General features: G+C 47.1%; 2 long non-coding RNA genes across 2 annotated transcripts; both read left to right on the top strand.

The window, feature by feature from the left end:
• Positions 1 to 11,525: 11,525 nt before the first annotated feature.
• Positions 11,526 to 13,084, top strand: LOC116553846. The gene is made up of 2 exons (XR_004269941.1): positions 11,526 to 11,783; positions 12,526 to 13,084. It is a non-coding gene; the product is annotated as an uncharacterized LOC116553846 (long non-coding RNA).
• A 7,413-nt stretch (positions 13,085 to 20,497) lies between these two features.
• Positions 20,498 to 21,337, top strand: LOC116553845. Its single transcript, XR_004269940.1, has 2 exons — positions 20,498 to 20,925; positions 21,239 to 21,337. It is a non-coding gene; the product is annotated as an uncharacterized LOC116553845 (long non-coding RNA).
• The last annotated feature ends 4,623 nt before the right edge of the window (positions 21,338 to 25,960 follow it).

Raw genomic sequence — 25,960 nt, 5'->3', positions numbered from 1 at the left:
TGATCATCAGAAAGGAAACACTACAGAAGCTGCAAAAAACAGGCTTGCAGATGAAACTGCTAAGCAAGCCTCCCTGGAGGAAGAAATTAGACTATTTAGCCTGATCTCAGACATCCCTAGGGTAGTATTAAGGCCCCAGTTTATCAGAGAAGAGAAAGAAGAATTAGACAGGATAGGGGTCACTTGAACTGAAGATGAGAAATGGGTACTTCCTGATGGGAGAGAAATGATAAGTAAACCCCTGATGAGAGAACTCATGTCTATATTACACAAAGGGGGTCACTGGGAACCACAGGCTCTGTGTAACGCACTACTTAGGAATTATGAGTATATAGGGATCTACACCCTTGCTAAACAAGTATGTGGAAGTTGTGTAATTTGTCAAAGGGCAAACAAAAAGGTAATTAGAAAACGAGCCACAGGAGGAAGACCTCCCAGACTGAGACCATTCTGGAGTATTCAAGTAGATGTCACAGAAATGCCTGAAGTAGGAAAACTAAAGTAGTTGCTGGTGATCTAGGCAGAGGGCTGAGTTCAATAAGTCCATGGAAGAACTCTCAACTTGTACCAACATCCTAAACATCAATGGTGAGTCAGGCAATGGCAACTACTCAGTTCTCCATATACCCTGGGCTGATGTCTGGTGTTACTGTGGGAAGAGGAACCTCTGTAACCTGCTACAGTCCACTTGGACAGGGACTTGCGCTTTAGTCCAATTGGCTATTCCCTTTACCCTGGCATTCCACAAGATACCTGAAAATACACATGGCCACCAAAACTGGAGCAATTTAACAAATTCTTTTAATCCCAATATATACATCAACTCAACTGAGTCTCCAAGGGGGTGCCTAATGAATTCAAGGCCCGAAACCAAATAGCTGTGGGGTTTGAGTCACAATTCTTCTCGTGGTCAACTATGAACAAAAATGAAGACTGGATTAATTACATCTGTTATAATCAACAGACATTCATCAATTATACTCAAGACACCCTCAAGAGGGTGGTTAGCCAGTTAGATGCCACCAGCCAAATGGCCTGATAAAACAGACTTGCATTAGACATGATATTGACAGAAAAAAAGAGGTGTATGTGTTATACTGGGTGAAAAATGTTGACTTTCATTCCCAATAATACTGCCCCAGATGAAACTATCACAAAGACATTACAAGGGCTAACAACCCTAGCCAATGAACTGGCAGAAAACGCCAGGATTGATGACCCATTTACGGCTAGAAGGATGGTTTAAAAAATGGAAGGACATGGTAGCTTCAATCCTTACATCTCTCATAATTGTAGCAGGAGTCTTAACAGCAGTGGGATGTTATATTGTCCTTTGTGTGAGAGGACTAACACAGAGATTAATTGAAACAGCTGTATTTTCTTTTCTTTTTTTTTTTTTGGAGCCTCACTCTGTCACCCAGGCTGGAGTGCAGTAGCATGATCTCAGCTCACTGCAATCTCCACCTCCCGGGTTCAAGCGATTCTCCTGTCTCAGCCTCCAGAGTAGCTAAAATTACAGGCACCACCACACCTGGATAATTTTTGTATTTTTAGTAGAGATGGGGTGCCGCCATTTGGCCAGGTGGATCACTAGAGATCTCTCCTTTACACTTTCCCACACCAGGGAAAGTCTCCAGCCTCCCAGCAAATCCTGACCTGCAGAGCTGGCTGTCTCACTTCTCTCTCCTCCTGTGCCTCAATTGTTTTCTGTCACTTCCCTGTTGAGTTCCAGTGGTCTCCATTAGATGCTCGATTCAAAGTATGATTATCTACTAGCTACTCCTGAGCTCAAACGATCTGCCCACCTCTGCCTCCCAAAGTGCTGGGATTACAGGCATGAGGCACCTCGCCCGGCCTGAGACAACTTCTAGAGTGATTCAAGGACCAAAAGGGTTTATATTAAAATAAGACAAAGGGAAGCAAATAGAAAAAAGGAGGGAATTTGTGAGAAAACATTTTAAATGGTCCATTTTCAAAGCATGATAAATCTATGTACTAGCAGCTAGCCAGTAGATGTGACAAACTGCACGGCTCATGCACCTAGAAAGTCATGATAAGAGAACAGGATGGAGAGGAGGGGTCAGCCCATAAAAGGGAAGAAAGTTGCATTATTGGGAAATCTAAACGCAAACGAGGAAGGGGACCAGCGTATAACCTTATAAGGGGTTAATGAAACTTAGGCAACGTCCAGAAGTTTGTAACCCCATAGTACTCGACCAATGAGGAACTGAGGGAGGGCCTTGCTTCCTGGGAGATAAATTACCAGCAACTGCTCAGGGTGTGCCTGCCTACCAGACATCAGATCCACCACCATTAAAAGTCTCGCTTCTGCTGCACTTCACGTATCTGAGTCCTTTCTTTGATTTTGGACAGGTGAGGGTTTCTCACAATCACCTCAAGCATTTATTATTTCTATGTGTTGGGAACCTTTAAAGTCCTCTCTTCTACCTGATTTGAAATAGACAATACATTGCTGCAAATTATAGTCACCCTACTCTGCTATGGAATACTGGAACTTATTCCTTCTATTTAACTATACGTTTGTGCCCATTAACCAATCTCCCTCAGGCTCTAGGGAGCTTGTGCTTTGGCCCTGTTTGCCTAAGGGGCAGCCTCCCTGGTGTGCTGTACTGCCTGTTTCCTAGGGTGCAAGATAGCAGGATACTGTGTGCTAGAGCAGTCACACTGGAGGGACCCTCCACTGGGTCCAACTGCGTCTCCTGCTTTAGCCCTCCAGGTGGACACGGGGGGATGTCACTGGGGCTCCAGGGATGTAGAGCTGCAAGGGCTGTTGGGCCCCAGGACATAATGCAGTCTGGTAGGTGCTTAGCTCTCAAAATGGCCCCATGCTACAGCTCCTTAGGACTCAGGAAGCAGCAGTGTGGAACCCAATGTGAACTCCCTCTCTACAGCACTGATGTCAGGCACTGATGTCACGAAGTCTCCAGGCAGCTCCTATGCTATTCTCAGGGCATGCAAGGGTCATGAGGTTCTCCCATGTCTCAGGTTTCAGGACTCCATGGTGGAAATGCTCATCACTAGGGATGTCTCATTTACACTTTCCCACACTGAGGAAACTCTCTGTCCTCCCAGCCAATCCTGACCTGCAGAACTGGCTGTCTCATTTCTCTCTCCTCCTGTGCCTCAGGTGTTTCCTGTCACTTCCCTGTTGAGTTCCAGTGGTCTCCCTTAGATGCTCGATTCAAAGTATGATTATCCACTTGCTATTTTGGTTCTTCTTTGTGGAGGAGGCCAGTGCAAGATGCCTCTAGTCAGCCATCTTCTTTTTGTATTACCAATCAAAACACCAGGGGTTTTGTCCAGGTCCCACTGCTCACCTCACAGAAGGCCAATGACTGAGATGACAAGTATTGCCAAGGAAGAAGTCTTTAATAGGGCACTGCAGCCCAGGAGATGGGAGCTCAGCCTCAAATTCATCTCCCTGACTGACTAAAACAAGGGGTTTGTATAGCAGGGAATATATGTAACAATGCGTATGCAAACAGGAACTAGGGAGGGGCAAGAAAGCAATCGTGATGAATGAGAAGTCCAAAGTCTCAATATCCAGATGTAATGATCTGATGAGCTTCAGTTTGTTGATACTTTTTTTTTTTTTTGAGAGGCCTATAAAGGTCCTTTCCTGAGGAAGGAACTTGAGTAGAACAAATATAAGTTTGAAGCTTTAAGATCAGAGAGTCAGTTTCTATGTTTATCCAAAAGAACAGTCTATGGGACTATTAGGTTGGTTCCAGTGCCCTCTTTCTATTGATCAATTCCTCAATCATGACGAATCTGATTGTCTATCTTTCTGGCTGCTTCATGCTGAGGAGGGATGTCATAAGCAGCCCCATACCGTGGGTGACCATGTAGCCATCCAGGAATCAAAGGTCAATCTAATACAGAGTTTCTTCTGATACAACATTTCTCTCCCCACTCCACCACTTCCACAAAAGACAAATCACAGCCAGACCAACCTACCTGCAAAATAAGCTGCAGTCCCATATGCTCGGCCTGATTACCCACCCAAAGTGCAGCAAGAATCGTTGTCCATATAGACTGTTCTGAATCAGTTTTGCTGGAAAATCTCACAAGGCCATTTCAGTCAAAGCCCTAAGACAATAACCAGTTCCTTCAATTGGGCCCCATTACAAAAGAAAATATGTTGTTATAAAGTATATGCAAACATACACATTGCCATGAATTAAAAATATTCACAAAGAGTTTACAAATTCTGGAAAAATCAGGCAGAGAGAGATATGACTCAAATTCTGTTTACAAAAGTATAATCAGCTGAGCACAGCGGCTCAAGCCTGTAATCCCAGCACTTTGAGAGGCTGAGGCTGGTGGATCACTTGAGGTCAGGAGTTTGAGACCAGCCTGGCCAACATGGTGAAATCCCGTCTCCACTGAAAATACAAAAACTAGCCAGGCATGGTGGTGCATGACTGTAATCCCAGCTACTCAGGAGGCTGGGGCAGGAGAATCACTTGGGCCCAGGAGGCAGAGGCTACAGTGAGCCAAGATCATGCCACCGCACTCCAGCCTGGGCAAGAGAGTGAGACGTCATCTCAAAAAAGAAAAAAAAGTACACTCCACTTTGGTTGGGTGCGGTGGCTCACGCCTGTAATTCTAGCACTTTGGGAGGCTGAGGCAGATGGATCATCTGAGGTCAGGAGTTCAAGACCAGCCTGGCCAACATGGCAAAATTCCATCTCTACTAAAAATACAAAAATTAGCCAGGCGTGGTGGTGCATGCCTGTAATCTCAGCTACTCGGGAGGCTGAGGCAGGAGAATCACTTGAACCCAGGCGGTGGAGGTTGGAGTGAGCCAAGATCACGCCACTGAACTCCAGGCTGGGTGACAGAGCAAAACTCCATCTCCAAAAAAAAAACAAACAAAAATACTCTACTTAATATACTTAAAGTATACTTAAAGACTATAAATAGCTCAAAATAAAAAATTCTTCAGACTCTGAAGAAACAAACAAAAAGAATCAGCAATATTTCAGACAAAAAGCCATAACAATTATTTCAGTTTCAATTCATGCAATCAATTCTTGCTCTGCTTCATATTGAGTTAGCAATCTTTATGAACACATCAGCTTTTTAATTAGAGTCCTGAAAGTTTTCTCCCTAATTCAGTGGCACAAACTCCAAAGTTATCAGAAACCTGCAAATCAAGAGTCCTTTGCATGAACCCCTCCAAAGAAGCAAGCCCTGGACTGTAGCTGACTGTAAGTCACTTTTTGAGGAGAATCAAAGCAAAACATTGATTGTAGTTGACAAAAGATTTATTTTTTTTGAGACAGAGTCTTGCTCTGTTGTCCAGGGTAGAGTGCAGTAGCTTGACCTCGGCTCGCTCCAATCTCTGCCTCCTAGGTTCAAGTGATTCTCCTGCCTCAGCATTCTGAGTACCTGGGACTACAGGTGTGAGCTGCAGATCTGAGCCTCCCTATGCTCTTATGGGGGTCGGAAGCAGGCAGGATCCCTGGCCTCCAGGTGCAGCTGCAATAACTTGGTCCACAGCTGCAGATACAGGCTTTCATTTCCACAGAGCAGGCAGGAACCCCACCTCGTTGGGTGCTGCTGCAGCCACCCAAACTGGGGATACAGACCCAGGTATCCCTGCACTCTTGGGGGCCTGAGAAGGCCCCCTCCTTGCCCTTGAAGGCTCGGAGGTGCCTCCTCCTGCTGCTTGGCCTCTCCCTGCTCCCGGTGCCCACTCCGATCTTGGAGCAGGCTTGGGACCAAGCCTGGGAGCTGTCACAGTGCTGCCAGGTGTGTGCAAGCTCAGGGCAATGCTGACATGCCAGTCTCCTGCTGCCTTGGCCCCCTCCAGACTTTGGGCACTGAGGAGTGCAGGAGGGGAAGCTGAGGGGGGTCTGAGGGTGACTGGGATCTGGCCTGCAGGTGCCAACAGCCTGAGCACTGTGGATGGCTGTGGAAGGTAGACAGGCTCCTAGGCGGAAGGGGGCAAGTCCCCAGTGAAGCCCCACCTTCATGCCAGGACAGGCTTGAAGTGTGGGGGCCAGGCTGCCATTCCTGCTGATCAGAGGAGAAACTCATGGTGCTTTCTCCTGTGGACCAATCAGCACACACTCCCTTCCCCCTGAGGTCCATAAAAGCCCTAAGGTCAGCCACAGGAGGGCAGAGGATGGGGAGACAACAAGAGGACCAGCTGCAGGGAGGAGCTATTCTCCCTGCTGACAGCTGGAGACAATGGGATGACCAGCTCGCAGAGAGGAACTACCCTCTCTGACAAGACCTTCAGAGACCAGAAGAGACATTGGGTTGACCAGCTGCAGAGAGGAGCCACCCTTTCCAGGGCCTCCTCTCTGCTGAGAGCAGCAGACGTTGGGAAAACCAGTAACAGAGAGGAGCTAGCCGCTGCGGGTCTCCTCTGAGCTGCTCTAAAACTAAATGAAGCTCATCTTTGTCTTGTTCACCATTCACTTGTCTGGGAACCTCATTCTTCCTGAATGCAGGATAAGAACCCAGGCAAAAATGCCACTGGCCACAGAGGTTTCTGGCTAGAAAAATCGACACCCAGTGATCCCGTAACATTACTTATCAAAAAATTTGCAGGCCAGACACAGTGGCTCACGCCTGTAATCCCAGCACTGTAGGAAGCCAAGGCAGGTGGATCACAAAGTCAAGAGACCAAAACTATCCTGGCCATCATGGTGAAACCCCATCTCTACTAAAAATACAAAAATTAGCTGGGCATGGTGGCATGTACCTGTAGTCCTAGTTACTAGGGAGGCTGAGGCAGGAGACTCACCTGAACCCAGGCGGTTGAGGTTGCAGTGAGCTGAGGTCGCACCACTGCACTCCAGCCTGGTGACAGAGTAAGACTCCGTCTAAAAAAAAAAATGCATGAGGCTGGGCACGGTGGCTCAAGCCTGTAATCCCAGCACTGTGGGAGGCCAAGGCGGGTGGATCACGAGGTCAAGAGATCGAGACCATCCTGGTCAACATGGTGAAACCCCGTCTCTACTAAAAATACAAAAAATTAGCTGGGCATGGTGGCGCGTGCCTGTAATCCCAGAGACTCAGGAGGCTGGGGCAGGAGAATTGCCTGAACCCGGGAGGCGGATGTTGCAGTGAGCCGAGATCACGCCATTGCACTCCAGCCTGGGTAACAAGAGGGAAACTCCGTCTCAAAAAAAAAAAAAAAAAAAAAAATGCATGAATATCCTTTGTTTTGGCTGGATTTATAGTTTTATAACCTTCTATGCCAAACCCCTAAAAACTCAAAATATCTACCAGAGACAAATATAAAATACAGACAAAAATGTATGCTCACAATTTTGAAGACATTTCTATTTTCATTTTATCAATAATTTTAAAGCCAGCTGGTTTAGTACAGATTTACTTAAGTCACATGAACTTGAAAATTGCTTTGACTTATTTACTTAATTTATGAGTGCTCTTTTACTTATAAGCCAATTTGGTAGATACAACATATGACAATAATTATACATACAAATAAACACATCTAGACATGTATACACACACACATAAATGAAGATCCAATAGCTGTTACCTTGAAACTACAGCCATGAGATGGCAATACAAGCTAACTGGTTTTACATCGTTACACTTTGTTTGCCCGAATAGGTAATCCAGTGAAGGCTGTGAATCAAAATTTGGGGTACAGCAGTTTCCATGGCAGTTTGATTTTTTTTTTTTTTTTTTTTTTTTGAGACAGAGTCTTACTCTGTTGCCAGGCGCCAGGCTGGAGTACAGTGGCACAATCTCAGCTCACTGCAACCTCCGCCTCCCAGGTTCAAGCAATTCTCCTGCCTCAGCCTCCCGAGTAGCTGGGACTGCAGGCGCACGCCACCACACCCAGCTAATTTTTGTATTTTCAGTAGAGACAGGGTTTCACCATGTTGGCCAGGATGGTCTCGATCTCTTGACCTTGTGATCCGCCAGCCTTGGCCTCCCAAAGTGCTGGGATTACAGGCTTGAGCCACCGCACCCAGCTGGCAGTTTGATTTTTAAAGGCCAAACATCCTCAGCCTCCAAAGAACATTGAGGCCAAACAGCAATAACGGGGAACATCACCTATCTGCCAGGCCTGACCCTCTTTATAACAGCAGCACAAAAGCCTGGATACACACAACTCCATCCCACTTTCCTATTCAGCAGCAAACTCCAGATTCCAAACAGCAAACTCCAGATTCCAAACAACACTAGGGCCAAACAGTGTTTCAACAGAACATCAGTTTATCAAATTCCAATTTCTCCTGACTATATAAAACACACACAATCACCAAAACACAATCCAACTGCTGCAGCAAAAAACAAGCCCCAAGAGTGACCAAACTGAAACAGTCAGGGTGCCTCCCTTCTCTGCTGGTTGGGCTTGATCAAATGCAAACAAAAATTCCTTAGGAATTTCCCAAATTGAGAAGAACTGATCCCACTGTCTGGTACAACACAAGACACTCACTTATCCAGACACAACACACAATTATAAATAAGCTCTCAAGAGTGTCCACACTAAAACAGTCAGGGTGTTTCCCTCTCTCAGTCAGTTGGGCTTGTTCACATACAAATGAAAATTCTTTAAAAAATTTCCCAAATTGGGAGAAGCAGATCCTACTGTCTGGGCCCACAAAGGACACTCACCTATCTGGATGCAGATGTCCAATTTCAAAGGCTATTCTTCCAAGGCAATTAGGAAGATGGTTGGGGCTGACCATGGTGGGCCAGAGAGAAACTGAACTCACTTCCAGCTAAAATTGGTTGGTAGCTGGGCATAGTACATGCCTGTAGTCCCAGCTACTCGCAGGAGGCTGAGGCAGGAGAATCACTTGAACCTGATGAAGTGGCTACATTGCCTGGGTTATGTGCCCCCAGGTATATCTACGTCACTGTTGCATGCCAGGAAAATTTAGGACATGGACACACACGAGGAGTTTAGGGGCAGAGGTTTAAAAGGTAGAAGAGACGAGATAGAGAAACAGCTTCCTCTATACAGGAAGGGGTCTCTGAGTGGAAAGTAATGGTTAGTGGTGAATGTACCACATTTTATAGTCCAGTGTGAGGACGCAGTGTCTGATTTAGTGTGGACTGCTTTAGTGTGTTTGAGTGTGTCTGATTTACATGGAGCTCATAGATTGGTTTGATCAGGTATGATGTTTACATAGTGCTCAGGAAAAGCTGGTTGCCCCACCCTAATCTTACGCAAATGGGCTTTCTAGTTGATCAACAGATTCTATCTGGTCTGCTCCTTACAGTACACTGACTGGCAGAGAAGGGAAGATGGAGTCGCCACCTTGAACATGTCTACTCTTTAGTTCCTGCTGGCATTCACCCGTGCAAACTCCCAGCTTTCAAGCTGCTTTTTCTTAGAAAATGATTTGGGGCTGCTTTTCAGAAAAAAAAGAAAAGCCTTACCAAGGACTCCCACACCCTTGCTATCTGCCTAAGAGATTTCTTCTAACTCCTATATCACCAGGAGGCAGAGGTAGCAGTGAGCTGAGATTGTACCACTGCACAACAACCTGGGTGACAGTTTGAGACCCCATCTCAAAAGAAATAAAATAAAATAAAATTTGTCAGGCAGCTGCTTAGGAGGGCTTCTGAGGCTCTCACCCATGGCAGCCAAGCCACAAGCAACATGTTCCCAGTCAAGGAACCAAAATATGTTACTGAAACATCAGGAGTTCAGTCTAGGTCCTGCAGCTCGCCACACAGAAAACCAGTGACTCACAAGTATTGCCAAGGAAAAAGGCTTTAATCGGGTGCTACAGCTGAGGAGATGGGAGCTCAACCTCAAATTCATCTCCCTGACTGACTAAAACATGGGTTTTACAGAGCAGGGAAGAAATGTAACATGTTAGGAAATAGGAACTAGAGCAGGCCATGGTATTTGCAAAGGCACATGCCACAACTGAGAAAAAGACAAAGAAAAAAAGAGAGAGAGAGAGAGAGAGGGCCATGGAAGTAATCATGATGAATGAGGGGTCCAAAGTCTCATTGTCTGGATGTAGTGATCTGGAAAAGAGTTTCAGTTCATCGACACTTTTTTCTTTTTTGAGAGGCCTGAAGGTCGTTTCCTGAGGAAGGAACTCAAATAAATCAAATTTCAAGCTTTAAGTTTCAAGCTTAAAGTTTCAAGCTTTAAGACCAGAAAGGTCAATTTCTTTTTTTTTTTTTTCTTTTTTTTTTGAGACGGAGTTTCGCTCCTGTTACCCAGACTGGAGTGCAATGGCGCGATCTCGGCTCACCGCAACCTCCGCCTCCTGGGTTCAGGCAATTCTCCTGCCTCAGCCTCCTGAGTAGCTGGGATTACAGGCACGCACCACCATGCCCAGCTAATTTTTTTTTGTATTTTTAGTAGAGACGGGGTTTCACCATGTTGACCAGGATGGTCTTGATCTCTTGACCTCGTGATCCACCCGCCTCGGCCTCCCAAAGTGCTGGGATTACAGGCGTGAGCCACCGCGCCCGGCCGGGAAAGGTCAATTTCTATGTTTATCCGAAACAACTGTCTCTGGAACTATTGAGTTGATTTCATTTGTTTGTTTTTTACCTGTTAAGAATTACATGTGCAAGTTTGTTGTATCAGCAAATTCATGTTACAGGGGTTATTGTACAGATGATTTAACTTCACCCAGGTATAAAGTCTAGTACTCATTAGTTATTTTTTCTGATTCTCTCCCTCCTCCCACCCTCCACCTTCCAGTAGGCTCCAGTGTCTGTTATTCTCCTCTTTGTGCCTATGTGTTCTCATCATTTAGCTCTCAGTTATAAATGAGAACATGCAGTGATATGGTTTGGCTCTGTGTCCCCACCCAGATCTCATCTTGTAGCTCCCATAATCCCACTTGTTGTAGGAGGGACCCAGTGGAAGATGATTGAATCATGGGAATGTGTCTTTCCTGTGCTGTTCTTGTGATAGTGAATGGGTCTCACGAGATCTGATGGTTTTAAAAATGGGAGTTTCTCAGCACAAGCTCTCTTTTTTGTCTACTGCCATCCATGTAAGACGTAACTTGCTCCTCCTTGTCTTTCACCATGATTGTGAGGCCTCCCAGCCATGTGAAACTGTAAGTCCATTAGGTTCCAAAGGCTGAAAGGTTTTTACTAACTCATGAAACGGCCGGAAGACAGCCAGTTCTTATCTTAGAGCATTAAGTCATAGGGTGAAGATCAGGGATAATAAAAGCTTCCCCAGTTAAGTCTGTTTACCCCACATTCTTTTGTCTATACTCTGTTTACTCACATAAGCTGTGTGCCGGATGGCCCTCTTGGAGGTCAAAAGGGGATTACCCGTTAATGGTGTTTACTCTGGGCCCTGGAATCAAAAGCTTTTATCATTTGTAAAACTACTTTTTTAACCATGTTAATTAACCACAAGCATGTTGACTTAGAACCTCTGTTATTAAATCTATACTGAATAGATGCAAGGAGGAACAGGGAGTGGTCAACAGTTAGCTACAATTGCCCTCTGAGAGTAGCTGATGACCCCCTAGCCTGACTCTTACACTGTATTCTGTGTCTGCGAGTGTATTTATTCAACCATCGCTGAGTCAAGGTCTGCAGGACAGACCTCCACAGCTGGTAATCAACGTCTCAGGCAGTGACCCTGACATGACCAATGCCACAGCTGGTGCCCCATGTGGGAAGAGACCGTGTGAGGAGACCAAGACATCGTCACAGCAGGCTCCCCAGTATGTAGCAAACCAACGTGATCATCGCTGCGAAGAAGTGGTGGATCCCCCGAAAACAGAAGGTGCAGGAGACCCCAGGATCAGGTTAAGTAGTCAGTAAGTCATTGGTACTCACTGGGAATTGCCAGGTTCAGGGAGGGATTGTTTCAGGCTAAGGATTCATCATGGACAGCAGTTATCAGCACAACAGAACAGTATCAGTTATCAATTATCAATTAGCACAACAGGACAGCATTCATCATGGACAGCAGTTATCAGCACAACAGAAGAGTATCAGTTATCAATTAGCACAACAGGACAGCATTCATCATGGACAGCAGTTATCAGCACAACAGTAACAGTATCAATTAATAGCTGTTAATGCAAACCGTTGTTTCCCAAAGCCCGTGGTTCCCAGCAGAGAGCACACTAGACATAAAGTTCTGGGAACAAGTGGGGAAAAATCATGCACAAAGGCAACAGGCCCCAGTAACATTTCTAATGTTATGGGCCTTAGTGAGGGCAGCTCTAGTCCCAGTATACACAGAAGGGCCTAAAGAGGGGAAGGAGAAGGAAAAGTCATCTACCTTACTGCGTCTTTCTCTCTCAGCACCACCATTAGCAAGTAAAAGTGTCATAGAGGAGATAGAAATTCTCCCTGAGCCCTGTCAAAGGAGATGCTACGGCTATAGGAGCTTGTCTTAAAAGCAAACAGCAAGAGAGGAAGAACTCTTAGCCTGCCCAGTAATTAATGATTGGCAAGGCAGTCAGGTGTATGTTTTTAAACATATGGACTTCAGGATTATTCTTTTCCTTGTTGTTGTTTTTCTTTCTTCCTCCCCCCATTTTCTCTTCATAGGACAGGAGACTTCACAACCTGCTAAAAATGAGTTTATAAGACCTACTCATTTAGGAATAAAGCGTCCTAGCCATGACACATCAGATGAAACCTGAGACTCATTTTCTTCTGAAACGCTTTCTCCAAAAGATTTTTAAAAAGACAAGGGGGGAAATGTGAAAGGAAAATATCTTAGGCCCCCTCAAGTTGGGAACTGCTCAGGACAAATCTGCCTCCCATTCTATTCAAAGTCATCCCTCTGCTCACAGAGATAGATGCATATTCTGATGGCCTCCTTTGGAAAGACTGATCAGAAACTCAAAAGAAGCATCCATTTGTCGCTCACCTGTGACTTAGAAGCCTCTGGGGGTTGGGTGGGGGCCTTGCTTTGAGTTGTCCCCACCTTTCTGGATGGAACTAATGTAGTTCTTACAATATTGATTGATGTCTCATGTCTCCCTAAAATGTGTAAAACCAAGCTGTGCCCCAGTCACCTTGGGCACATGTCATTGGGACTTCCTGAGACTGTGTCATGGGTGTGTCCTCAACCTTAGCAAAATAAACTTTCTAAATTAACTGAGATTTATCTCAGATTTTCTAGGTTCACAGACTGGAAGGTATTTCCCTATCTACTACTGTAAAACTAAATCTGCCTTTTGAGAAATGTTAATTGGACACACTAAATTAAAACTATTAAGATTGCCTGAGCCCACAGTGTAAGGCCAGTTGCCTCGCCGGCAGCTTGAACACGCCCATCCCTCTCCACGCTTGAAAATTACGTCACCAGAATCTGCACTCAGCATCTAGCTTTGCCACGCCCACCTCTGCACCCAACGCTAAACTCTGCACTTGGCACCTAGCCCGGCATTGGAAATCCCCTCTGCACTCAGCACCAGGATCTGCACTCCACGCTAAACTCGGCACTCGGCACCTAGCCAGCCGTTGGAAAACCCCGCCAAAATTTAAAAGAAGCCCTACCAAAACCTGCCCAATAGCACATTGCCCCGTCCAACCCGCTCACCAGAAATCCCGCCTACCTACCTATAGCAGCTTGCCACGTCCACGTCCCGTTTCTCCACAGCCAATCAGAGCGCCTTCCCTCCCTATATAACCCCACACCTGAGAGGAATCAGGCGCTACTTCTCTGGCCCCCTTACCCTAAACCATAAAACCTCGCCCTGGAGCCAAATAAATTAGCGTCTAATTGTTCTCATGCAGGCCTCAGTTTCCTCATTTTAAACTCAGCAATAAACCTTACAGAGAATAAACCTTACACACAGACTATAGGGTAGAAGCTGGAGCACTTCCAAATCGTTCACTTGATGGTTCTTTGTGGAGCGTTTACTGGGGCTTATGGCAAAAGCCTGTGAGCACTTTTGGGACTTTACCCCTATGGTAATGGAAATAATGGTGCTCAGAAGAGTTCCATCATAAAATTAAAATGTTTGTATAGGATCTTGCTATCTGGGGATGCAAGGAAATACTCATGAGCAAGAAGCCTCCTTTCCACTTAGGACTAACTCAATGTGAGGAGCTGCTGGATTCTACAGCGCCTGATAAACAGGCTCTCATCTGACGGGAGCTGCTTGGCTTGTGAGTGGCAGTTCCAAAGGGAACAAACATCTTGTTTGGAAGGCTGCTGGTCTGGCTAACGAAGAGTCAAGAAAATCTTTTTCTTTTGAGCCATTTATAGTTTAGAGTAATTAGGTAAAGTATGTGTTTGTGAGCAAATTTACCTTTCTCTCTGAGTTTGTTACCAGCAGCAAATCTGTATGGGTCTGCAGCAACCTCAATTCCTGACTCCTCAGAAGAAAGAATTCGAATTCAACTGAGGGGCAAAAGGCAGAAGGAGAGACTGAGGCAAGTTTTACAACAGGGGTGAAGGTTTACTAAAAAGCTTTAGAGCAGAAATGAAAGGAAGTAAAGTACACTGGGAAGAGGGCCAAGCAGATGACTTGAGAGATCTGGTGTGCTGCTTGACCTTTGACTTGGGGTTTCACAGGTTGGCATGTTTCCAGGGTCTTGTGTTCCTTCTCCTCTGATTCTTCCCTGTGGAGGGCTGTCCCATGTGCAATGGGCTGCTCGCACTTGGGAGGGGACTATGCGCAGTATGTTTACTGGAGTTGCATGCATGATCTCTTGAGGCACTCTTACCAGTTGAATGTCACTAGAAGGTTATATACCAGTTAAACGCCACCATTTTGCCTCTTCATGCGCATGCCTGAGCCCACCTGCCCAACTCCTGAGATCTTATCGGGAAGCTGCTGATCACCAGTTTCAGGTGTTTCTGTTTATTGGGAGACTGCCCTTCCCTGGCACTGGCTGTGATCAATTATAATTTTATTATTTTGTTTTATTTTTCTAGATGGAGTGTTGCTCTTGTTGCCCAGGTGGGAGTGCAATGGCACAATATCAGCTCACTGCAAGCTCCGCCTCCAGGTTCAAGTGATTCTCCTGCCTCAGCCTCCTGAGTAGCTGGAATTACAGGCGCCTGCCACCACACCTGGCTAATTTTTGTACTTTTAGTAAACACAGAGTCTCACCATGTTGGCCAAGCTGGTCTTGAACTCCTGACCTCAGGTGATCTGCCCACCTTGGCCTCCCAAAGTGCTGGGATTACAGTCATGAGCTACTGCACCCAGCCACAATTATGATTTTAGGGAGACAGTTAACAACCACCTGATCATCATCTAATGGTGGCCTGACATTCCTGGTGGGGTCATGGGGAGCCCTCTCCTGCCCTGCTCACGCCTGACTAGCTATTATACCTACTTTAACAAATTCTTCGGCCGTGGCTCAAGCCTGTAATCCCAGCACTTTGGGAGGCCGAGGCGGGTGGATCACGAGGTCAAGAGATCGAGACCATCCTGGTCAACATGGTGAAACCCTGTCTCTACTAAAAATACAAAAAATTAGCTGGGCATGGTGGTGCGTGCCTGTAATCCCAGCTACGCAGGAGGCTGAGGCAGGGGAATTGCCTGAACCCAGGAGGCGGAGGTTGCGGTGAGCTGAGATCGCGCCATTGCACTCCAGCCTGGGTAACATGAGTGAAACTCCGTCTCAAAAAAAAAAAAAAAAAAAAAAAAAAAAAGTTCTTCAAAATTTAGAAACTGTGAGTATTCTGATTTTGTGATACTATAGTTATTTGCATAAGTTTAGTAAGAGTCTTTCCTTTCAAAGCAGGACAATTGGAGACACTGGTTATTTAGCCAAGGCTTTCGCTGGAAAAACATTTTTAAGTAAAGTTCCAACAGAGCCTATATGGCCAAATAATTCTTGCTAGACTTTATGCAAATGATCAGGCCAAGTATAATAAGCCTAAAATTTATTTTGCACCCCAATTGGTCTTTTTTTTTTTTTTTTTGAGATGGGAGTTTTGCTCTTGTTGCCCAGGCTGGAGTGCAATGGCACGATCTCAGCTCACCGCAACGTCCACCTCCCAGGTTCAAGTGATTCTCCTGCCTCAGCCTCCCGAGTAGCTGGGACTACAGGCGTGTGCCACCATGCCCAGCTAATTTTTGTATTTTTAGTAGAGATGGGTTTCACCATGTTGACCGAGATGGTCTCAATCTCTTGACCTCGTGATCTGGCCACCTCAGCCTCCCAAAATGCTGGGATTACAGGCGTGAGCCACCGTGCCCAGCCTAATTTGTCTTTAAAAGAAAAGGAGAGGCCAGGTGCAGTTCACGCCTATAATCCCAGCCTTTTGGGAGGCTGAGACAGGTGGGTTGCTTGAGCCCAGGAGCTTAAGACCAGGCTGATCAACATGGCAAAACCCTGTCCCTACCAAAAATACAAAAAAAAAAAAAAAAATTAGCTGGGTATGGTGGCATGCACCTGTAGTCCCAGCTACTCAAGAGGCTGAGATGGGAGGATTGCTTGAATCCAGGGAGGTGGAAGCTGCAATGAGCCAAGATAGCCTGGACAACAGAGTGAGACTCTGTCAAAGAAGAAGAAAGGAAGGAAGGAAGGAAAGAAGGGAGGAGGGAGGGAGAGAGGGAGGGAAGGAAGAAAGGAAGGAGGAAAAAGAGAAAATGAGGGCTAGAGAGAGAGAAATGGTTTCAAAGAGAAAGAAAGAAAAGAAAGAAAAAGAAAGAAAGAAAAGAAAAGAAAAAAGGAGGGCTAGAAAGAGAGAAATGGTTTCAAAGGAATACTATAACACCTGTTACTAGATTCCAGCCTGGACTTTTGTTTTTGAGTGTATATTGAACCAGTGAATTATTTCTTGGCTATAATAATCCTCTAAAGACAAACCAGGTTATAATTTTTCTCATGATTTTAGTTTGTGCCTTATAGAATAGCTTCCTTTTTCTGCTCTGACATACAAAAAGTCTTTTGACTGTCATATTATTAGTGTTATTTATATCTCCTTGTTTTATTTCCATGGAAACCAGAATCATGGTATTCTGAAGACTAGAGGTGTGAATTTCCCTCATTTGGGATCCCACTGGTTCCTATCTACTTTTCACTGCAAATTCCCTGCTGCTAAAATAATATAAGCACCTTTCCTCTGGGCCCAGGGACCTATAGCAGAACAGGTGGGCATGTGAGATTGTAAGGACCAGTTTTGAGAGAATTAGTTCAGACCCTCAAATCAAGGGTGGGTACACAGATGCCTAAACAGCTGGCAAAATAAAGGACTCTGCCTCCTGGGTTATTACGTGTGTGGCACCTTTTCCTCTATCCCAACCATAAAGAATCTCCTGCCTCCCAACGAATTAAAAGAAAATTATTACTGAGAGGATATAAAGATACCTACCTCATGTCAAAGCCTCTTAGGTATAATACTCCTAGTTATGAAATATATACAGGTAGATATATATATATATTTAAAATTTTTGAACAAATTACTGAAAGACCACAAAAAGCATTGTAGGCTGGGCGCGGTGGCTCAAGCCTGTAATCCCAGCACTTTGGGAGGCCGAGGCGGGTGGATCACGAGGTCAAGAGATCGAGACCATCCTGGTCAACACGGTGAAACCCCGTGTCTACTAAAAATACAAAAAATTACCTGGGCATGGTGGTGCGTGCCTGTAATCCCAGCTACTCAGGAGGCTGAGGCAGGAGAATTGCCTGAACCCAGGAGGCGGAGGTTGCGGTGAGCCGAGATCGCGCCATTGCACTCTAGCCTGGGTAACATGAGTGAAACTTCGTCTCAAAAAAAAAAAAAGCATTGTAGCACAACAAAAATCTCCAAATTCCTTAGCTTAAAAGATTTTAACAATGCTTATGTTTTGTATAGCTAATTGCTGTAAGTCTATAACTAAAACCAAAATTACAGTAGCTCTACACACAGAAGTTAAAGATAAGTCGATTTTGTAATCTCACCTTTGCCTTTTTGTTTGTTGGCTTTTATATTAAGAAATTTTAAGGGTTAATGAATGCCTGTCCACATCCATTCCCATCTGGCCTAGAACCTTCAAACTGGCTATACATCTTTTGGCTCTAAGTCCCTTGATCATAGGGGTCCCACTGAGGGACAGGATGGACCCAGGGAAGACACCCATGCCACCCCAGCAACACAATGAGATAAAAGTTTGGTAACCATTGATGTTGCCTCTGACAAATCTTGGCCAGAATGAGGAGAATGTAAACCAAAAATAAAATTCTAAGTACTCCCAACCATCTGAATGGGCCCCTCCTGTCAGCCAAGGGCATTCCAAAGGCAACTTTAAAAACTAGTTTAGGCCATGATGAGAAGGAGGAGTTAGACATGCCTCATTATTCCCTCCTTGACTTTGGAATTCAGACACTGCTGACCAGCATTAACATTGAAACAGATCTTAAGACTGACAGAATAGCTTCGTTAAATCCAATAAGAAACATTTACAATCTAGTCTCTCTGAAGCCTGCTACCTGGAGGCTTCATCTGCATGATAAAATTCCTATTGATCCCAGGTCTTTAGATAACAACTCAACCAACTGCCAATCAGAAAATCTTTGGGCCAGGTGCAGTGCCTCACGCCTGTAATCCCAGCACTTTGGGAAGCCAAGGCGAGCAGATCACAAGGTCAGAAGATCTGAGACCATCCTGGCTAACACAGTGAAACCCTGTCTCTACTAAAACACAAAACAATTAGCCAGGCATAGGCTGGGCGTGGTGGCTCACGCCTGTAATCCAAGAACTTTGGAGGCCAAGGCAGGCGGATCACCTGAGGTCAGGAGTTCAAGACCAGCCTGACCAACATGGTGAAACCCCGTCTTTAAAAAAAAAAGAAGAAAAAAAGAAAATAAAATAATTAGCAGGCATGGTGGCTGTAAGGCCAGTTGCCTCGCCGGGAGACCGGACACACCCACCTCTGCACCCGGCACCAGGCTCTGCACTCGGCACCTAGCTCTGCCACATGGCTCCCCTGGAAGGCTCCAGCTAATGCAACCCTGGCCGGCTCTCGCACCGGAAAACCCACCCAACAACCTGCCAACCAATAGCGGCCCACCCCGTCTCAATCCCGCTCCCCTGGACCCAATCAGAGCACCCAGCTGTTGCTCGTTCCTTCTAGCCATAAAAACCCCCCACCCCAGGAAGTCAGCACGACTTCTCTGGCCCCCTTTCCCCGGACCAGAGAACCTCGCCCGAGAGCTGAATAAATTAGCATTTAATTTTCTTATACTGGCCTCAGTTTCCTCATTTTAAACTCGGCAATAACCCTTACAAGTGGTGCTGAAAACCCGGGAGGAGTTCAAGACCCCTCCCAGAGGAAACTGACTCCTCTACCATAAGCTGAACCAGGGAGCCGCGGCCTCTCCAATCATCTGCAACCATCACTTGGTAAGACTCCTATTGCCCATAACCCCATCCTCTGTTTGCTCCGATCCGAGGAGACCCTGTCTGTAATCGCGGCCGCATCAGGGACTCCTTCCCGTCTGGAGCTGTGGGCCTCGAGGAGACGTCCCGGTGCCCCTGCTCGCCCGTTCTGGAAGACAGGAATATTGTGGAGACATCCCTATACTCCTGTCCTTCCCCGTAACCTCCGGTAGTCGGGCGTCGAGGTCCAGGATGGTGTTCCTCACTCCTGACTATCCCACAACAGAGAGGGAACTATGGGTAATTAGGAGTCCCGCCTAGACCCCAAGTCGCCATTGGGATGTCTAGTCCAAAATTTACCCAAGCTGGGCCTCTCCATAAAAAAGAAAAGGCTGGCCGGGCGCGGTGGCTCAAGCCTGTAATCCCAGCACTTTGGGAGGCCGAGGTGGGTGGATTACGAGGTCAAGAGATCGAGACCATCCTGGTCAACATGGTGAAACTCCGTCTCTACTAAAAATATAAAAAATTAGCTGGGCATGGTGGCACGTGCCTGTAATCCCAGCTACTCAGGAGGCTGAGGCAGGAGAATTGCCTGAACCCAGGGGGCAGAGCTTGCGGTGAGCCGAGATCGCGCCATTGCACTCCAGCCTGGGTAACAAGGGCGAGACTCCGTCTCAAAAAAAAAAAAAAAAAAAAAAAAAAAAAAGAAAAGGCTGCTTTTCCTCTCCATACCGTGGCCTGGCCCCAGTATCCTCTGGACAACAAGTCCAAGTGGCCACCGGAGGGAACTTTCAATCTTGGCATTCTAACCAATTTAGACAATTTCTGTCAAAGAAGTGGTAAATGGTCGGAGGTTCCCTACATTCAGGCTTTCTGGTATCTTCGCTCCCGCCCCACCCTCTTTTCCTCTTGCACCTCCACCCTATGCAGAACCTCAACCCCCTCCAGCTCCTCCTCTTCCTAGTCCCAATCTAGCCTCTCCTGTTAGTGCTCCCACTTGCTCGCGCTGTGATCCTAACGATGAAACCTCCCTTCTTTGCCCCCTGCATGAGGTCACTGGAGCAGAAGGCGTTGTCTGAGTATATGTTCCCTTCTCCCTCTCTGATCTATCAGCCATTGAGAAACCCCTAGGATCATTTTCCACCAATCCTACTGCTTACACCAAAGAATTCTGCTACCTCACACAGGCTTACGACCTCACCTGGCATGATACCTATGTAATTCTGTCCTCCGCCCTCACCGCATCCTTATGGCAGCCTGGGCGCACGCTGATCAGGTACCTCTCACAGACAATCAGATGCCAGTAGGTGTAGCGGCGGTCCCCGAGGCCGACCCTAATTGGAATTATCAAACTGGTCAAGATGGCCGCTGCCACAGAGACCAAATGCTACAGTGCCTCCTAGCAGGCATGCAAAGCGCAGCCCAAAAGGTAGTTAATTATGATAAGTTAAGGGAAATAACTCAGGGTCCTACTGAAAACCCAGCCGCCTTCCTTGACCGATTAACTAATGCTATGATCCTTCATACCCGGCTGGACCCAGCCTCTTTACTGGGGGCTACAGTTCTAGCCATCCATTTCATCTCTCAGTCAGCGGCTGACATTAGAAAGAAACTTAAAAAGGCTGAGGAGGGCCCCCAAACTCCCATACGAGACCTGGTAAACATGGCATTTAAAGGTTTTTTTTTTTTTTTTTTTTTTTGAGACGGAGTTTAGCTCTCGTTACCCAGGCTGGAGTGCAATGGCGCGATCTCAGCTCACCGCAGCCTCCGCCTCCTGGGTTCAGGCAATTCTCCTGCCTCAGCCTCCTGAGTAGCTGGGATTACAGGCACGCGCCACCATGCCCAGCTAATTTTTGTATTTTTAGTAGAGACGGGGTTTCACCATGTTGACCAGGATGGTCTCGATCTCTTGACCTCGTGATCCACCCGCCTCGGCCTCCCAAAGTGCTGGGATTACAGGTGTGAGCCACCGTGCCCGGCCATTTAAAGTTTTTAATGGCCAAGAGGAAAAGGCTGAGGCCACCCGCCAGGCCCATCTACAGCAAGAGGTAAGCCTCCAAACCCAAGCTCTTGTAGCAGCCCTAAGGCGGGCAGCCCACCAGGTGCCTGGTGGAGGCGGTCCATCAAAACCCGCCAAGAACTCCGGAGGCATTCCGCCTGGGCCCTGTTTCAAGTGCGGTCAGGAAGGACACTAAGCACCGACCACCTACCAAGCCCTGCCCAGACTGCAAGCAGCTTGGACATTGGCACAATGATTGCCTGACCTGGACTACAGGCCCACCCCTGGCACCTTTATGTGGAGGGCAGGCCGGTCCGCAGGAAGCAATCCCATCGCTTGAACTTCTCGGCCTTCTGGATGACTGATGCAGCCCGAACTTGAAGACCCCCATCACCCTTGCCGAGCCCAGGGTAAAGCTGCAGGTAGTGGGTAAGTCCATTTCCTTCTTAGTGGACATGGGGGCTACCTATTCTGTATTGCCTTCCTACTCAGGACCTAGCATACCTTCCCAGGTTTCAGTCACAGAGAATTGATGGCAAGCCTTCCTGTCCTAATCAAGCCCACCCTTTAGCCTGTGTCCTCGAGGGACACCCCTTTTCCCACTCCTTATTAATCATACCCTCATGCCCAGTCCCCCTTTTAGGACAAGACATTCTTTGTACAGCCCCTCGTTTTCTCACCAGGTCTGCAACAAACAATTGAGCAGGTACACAAGGCATGCGTTACTTGCTCTAAGGTCTCGCCTCAGGGAGGCTTGAGGCCACAGTTTCCTACCCACCAAATGCATGGCAACCTACCGGCCCAAGACTGGCAAATTGACTTCACTCATATGCCCACTCACAAAAAGCTCCGCTACCTCCTAACTTTTGTAGATACCTTTTTAGGTTGGATTGAAGCCTTCCCCACCTCCCGGGAGACGGCAGAAACGGTGGCCTCCCTTCTTACTCAAGAAATCATCCCTTGCTTCGGCCTACCTGCCACCATCCAGTTGGACAACGGTCCAGCATTTACGGCCCAAGTAGTCCAGCTAGTCGCCAAGTCCCTCAACATCTCCTGGAAACTGCACATCCCTTACCATCCTCAGTTGTCGGGTAAAGTTGAACGGGCCCACGGCATCCTCAAAGACAATTTGGCTAAACCTGCTATTGAGATAAAACTCTCTTGGCCCACACTCCTACCTCTTGCCCTGGCCCGGGTCCGGGCCACCCCACGGGGGCCAACGGGCCTTAGCCCCTTCGAATTGCTGTACAGCCGGCTTTTCCTGGTTTCTCACAACCTCCCTGTAAACCCCCCTCCACTGGCTTCCTACCTTCCCTTCTTCTCCCTCCTCCACCACCTGTTAAGGGAGCAAGCAGACCGCTCCCTCCCTGTTGTTCCAGGACCAGAGGACTCCCACCCAGCAGCGCCTCTCCAACTGAGCGACAGCGTTCTCCTCCAAGAACTCAAACCAGGATCCTTGCAACCCAGGTGGTCGGGACTCCACATTGTTATCCTAACCACCCCCACAGCAGCCAAACTCCTGGGTCACACTCCGTGGTACCATGTGTCCCGCCTCAAACTGGCCCCCCAAAATGATCAGTGGAAATCTGAACCCCTAGGCCCCACTCACCTCTGCCTCACCCATGGCCCCGACCCATCACCCCCTAACCCTTCAGAGCCTCCTTCCTTCCCTTTCCCTTGTGTGCCTGTCACGTTAGTCCCGCAGTTAGAAGTATACGGACAGGCCGAACTTCTATCCCTCCTTCCACCTTCCCCTAATCACCGAGACTGATGAGCAGTCTTTCTCCCAATGGTTGTTGGTCTCTCTCTAGCATCCTCTCTGGTGGCGGCCGGGCTGGGTAGCAGCACCCTAGGCTACAGTGTAACTTCAGCCACTCAACTAGAGGACAAGCTTCATGTGGCTATCGAAGCATTGGCCGCCTCCCTGGCCTCCCTCCAGCAACAAATCACGTCACTGGCCCAGATGACTCTCCAGAACCGACGGGCCCTTGACCTGCTGACAGCAGAAAAGGGAGGTACCTGTTTCTTCAGGAGCAGTGCTGCTATTATATTAATGAAACAGGCCTTGTAGAAGAAAATGTCAACACTCTCTATCGCCTCCAAGAAGACCTCTGCAAGAAGCAGAATGCATCAGTCTCGTCTCTTAACTGGTGGCAATCCCCCATGCTTACCTGGCTAACCCCTATTATCACTCCCATTATCGCAGTTTGTCTTCTGTTAATGCTAGCCCCCTTTTTCCTCAAGTTTTTACAGGCCCTCATGAAGGAAATTTCCAGGGTGGCCGTAAACCAGATGCTACTTCACCCCTATGTCTGACTCCCAACCGAGACACCAGCCAACTGACCCTTCTCCCACACTCCGCCCCTTATTCAGCAGGAAGTAGCCAGAAAGAAGCAGTGTCCTATATCATCAAAAGGGTCGGAATGTAAGGCCAGTTGCCTCGCCGGGAGGCCGGACACACCCACCTCTGCACCCGGCACTAGGCTCTGCACTCGGCACCTAGCTCTGCCACATGGCTCCCCTGGAAGGCTCCGGCTAATGCAACCCTGGCCAGCTCTGGCACTGGAAAACCCGCCCAACAACCCGCCAACCAATAGTGGCCCACCCCGTCTCAATCCTGCTCCCTGGACCCAATCAGAGCACCCAGCTGAGGCAGAGGTTGCTGTGGGCCAAGATCATTCCACCTCACTCTAGCCTCAGTGAGACTCCATTTCAAATTAAAAAAAAAAAAAAAAAAAAAGGCCAGACTCGGTGGCTCATGCCTGTAATCCCAGCACTTTGGGAAACCAAGGCAGGCAGATCACAAGGTCAGGAGTTCAAGACCGTCCTGGCCAACATGGTGAATCCCTGTTTCTACTAAAAATACAAAAACTAGCTGGGCATGGTGACACGTACCTGTGAGCCCAGCTACTTGGGAGGCTGAGGCAAGAGAATTGCTTGAACCAGGGAGTTGGAGGTTGCAGTGAGCCGAGATCGTGCCACTGCACTCCAGCCTAGCAACAGAGCAAGACTCCGTCCCCGCCCCCCCGGAAAAAAAAAAACTGTCAGCTATCAGAGCACAGGGCAGTGATCAGTGGACAAGCATCCTTTTTTATCCACCTTATCTCCTCAAAGCTGCTCCAGCCGGGTGCAGTGGCTCACTCCTGTAATCCCAGCACTTTGGGAGACCAAGGTGGGTGGATCATAAGTTCAGGAGATAAAGAACATCCTGGCTAACACAGTGAAACCCCATCTCTACTAAAAATACAAAAAAAATTAGTCTGGCATGGTGGCACGCACCTGTAGTCCCAACCACTCAAGAGGCAGAGGTAGGAGAATTGCTTGAATCTGGGAGGTGGAAGTTGCAGCGAGCCAAGGTCCTGCCACTAGACTCTAGCCTGGAAACATGGGGAGATTCCATTTCAAAACAACAATAACAACAACAAAAAAAGGTGCTCCAGGAACACCTGCACAGCCACCTACCAAGTGGCTAAAAGGTAAGGGATGGGCAGCTGCTACTGTGCTATGAGCTGCAGTTGACGGGAATTAACTGCAATTTACAGATTTCTGGTACTTCCTATTCTGCCAGCTTCCCAGAACCGAACACATCTGGTTGAGATGTTCTTAAGTCTTCAGGTTTAGCCCTAGCTCCAACTCTACATTACACAAATCCTCAGGCCTCCTGCCAGTTAAAGGGCCTCTACTTCTAGATCAGCTTCATTGCCACGTTGAGGTCTTTAAAGACAACAAAAGTTGTTTGCCTTCCCTTAGACTCCCACAAGAAAATTTTTACTTATGAGCATTGCAGCATTAGTGCCTCAGTTTTCACTAACAGATAATTGGTGATATAAAAAATGTAAATGCAGGCCAGGAGCGGTGGTTTACACCTATAATCCCAGCGCTTTGGGAGGCTGAGGAGGGTGGGTCACCTGAGGTGCAGAGTTGGAGAGCAGCCTGGCCAACATGGTGAAACCCCGTCTCTACTAAAAATACAAAAATTTAGCCGGGTGTAGTGGTGGGCGCTTGTAATCCCAGCTACTCAGGATGCTGAGGCAGAATTGCTTGATCCCAGGAGGAGGAGGTTTCAGTGAGCCGAGATTGTGCCACTACACTCCAGCCTGGGCTACAAGAGCAAAACTCTGTCTTAAAAAAAAAAAAAAAAAAAAAGGTAAATGCTGCCAGGAGTAGTGACTCACGCCTGTAACCCCAGCACTTTGGGAGGCCGAGGAGGGTGGACCACGTGAGGTCAAGAGTTCGGGATCAGCCTGGTCAACACGGTGAAACCCTGTGGGAAACGCTGTCTCTCTTAAAAATACAAAAATGAGCCAGGCGTGGTGGCAGGTGCGTGTAGTCCCAGCTACTTAAGAGGCTGAGCCAGGAGAATCACTTGAACCCAGGAGGTGAAGTTGCAGAGAGCTCAGATTGTGCCATTGCACTCCAGCCTGGGTGACAGAGGGAGGCTTCACCTCAAAAAAAAAAAAAAAAAGAAAAAGAAAATATTATAAATGTAAAGAATGTTTCTGCTACTTCTATAAAATTGTTACTGAATACATTGTCCATAATGTTATTTGAATCTCCTATAAGAACCTACATGGTAATTTATTTTAGAATTTAGTACAACCAGGAAAAGTTATATCTCTGTACACTTCCTTATCTTTTGAAAGTAATTATCAAACCCATTATAGCTTCTTCTTTGCTTTGGCTGCCAAACTGTTCTGAACTAAATTTAATGG

The sequence above is a fragment of the Sapajus apella genome, unplaced genomic scaffold (genome assembly GCF_009761245.1).
Source record: "Sapajus apella isolate SASKATOON/1434 unplaced genomic scaffold, GSC_monkey_1.0 scaffold13, whole genome shotgun sequence".
Taxonomy (NCBI): domain Eukaryota; kingdom Metazoa; phylum Chordata; class Mammalia; order Primates; family Cebidae; genus Sapajus; species Sapajus apella.
Note: the sequence above shows the minus strand (reverse complement) of the source record. Positions and strands in the feature narration are given on the sequence as shown.